Source organism: Asterias rubens, chromosome 22, assembly GCF_902459465.1.
Source record: "Asterias rubens chromosome 22, eAstRub1.3, whole genome shotgun sequence".
NCBI lineage: Eukaryota > Metazoa > Echinodermata > Asteroidea > Forcipulatida > Asteriidae > Asterias > Asterias rubens.
The window spans coordinates 4,616,526-4,618,025 of NC_047083.1; positions in this window are offsets into that span (position 1 = coordinate 4,616,526).

Sequence of the window (1,500 nt, forward strand, 5' to 3'; positions counted from 1 at the left end):
AGAGTGAAGTCTAGCATTCTGAAAAATTTGCCGCCTCCCAATTTTTTGCTTTGTTTTATTATCAATAGAAATATATATAGTATAATAGTAGACTGCTCCTACTTTTATAATAGTATTTGTAGTCATGAAATCAAAGTATTTAATGTGAACTGAATTACGTTCCGTGATACTGACATGTAAACGTGAGCTAAAACATGGCGGCGCCCTTGTCTGGCTACGTGACGTCACTTAACAATCAAAATAGACTCGTGCAGTCGTAACATCAACATTCATGTCATTTTGTTCTTGCTCCCGCCACACAGAAACATAATCGTCGCTGTTTAGGTTTTGTATGGGTGACCCTTGACCAAGTTGGCTCAATTAAAATCCAAGATGGCGCACTTCAAGGTCAAAGTGGCGCAGGTGGTTAAGTAGTACACATTGGCGCTCAGTGCACATTGTGCTATTACCAGAAACAATACATACTCCTATCTACCACTTGTGCGCTAGATCACCAGGTGGCCACTATTGTGTAAAACATTACGTTTAAGCATTTTAGGTGCTACACCGTGCCTTTTAGTTAAAACTTGTTCTTAATCTAAACTTGGGTTCGAATGTAATTTTGCAAACAATGTGCCTGTATTTTACACATTTTTTGTTGTTTGATGAGATACGAATATGTTTTTAAAGTACAGATTCATGTTAAATAGTTTGTAGTTTAAATTTGTATAGACTGTTATACGTGTTACTGATAGGAGTATTTTTTATTTTTTTTCATATTTAGCAAATCAAACGTTCCTCCGTGACAAGATACGACTGCTTTCTGAACAAGGTCGTTTTAATACGTTTATATTTTTGTCATGTAATTATATATATAATGAATAGGTTAGATGGCCTTAGCTTTCGATCCAATCCGGACCTTCTTCAGAGGCATAAAACAAGTACAAACAAATACATATCCATTTATAGAAAAAGAGAGGGGGAAAGGGATTAAGGAAAGGATCCAGAAAGAAGCGGGAAAATTACAGCCAATCAAAGTTTCTATTTCAGAGACAATATTGGTGGCTATGAACCAATAGGAGTGAAGTGGCGAGGACAAAGGATGTTTAGAATGAAAGGATGGGTTACTGGACCATAAAAGTGGTAAATGTATTGTTCGACAACAATGCAGGGAGACATGAAAGGGTAGGATTAGAGAGCAAGTTGCATCATGACGCAACTAACAATGGTCAATTAATAAGAATAGCAAGATCAAAGGTATGATGATTTTAAAAATAGGTATGAGGGACCTGTGGAAAAAGGGGGGGGGGTTACTTACATCAGATAGTTACAGTGATATATTCATTATATATAAATATATATACATTGCCTTTAACCTTGTTTGTTGTTGTTATTGCTGTAACAATAAAACTCAGATAAATTCTACTAAGGGAGAGAAATAGGCTCAGAACAAGTAGTTTTATCAATTTGTACAAATCTCTGTATGTCCTCAATGAAGACCAGACTCAAAAATTTACGTTT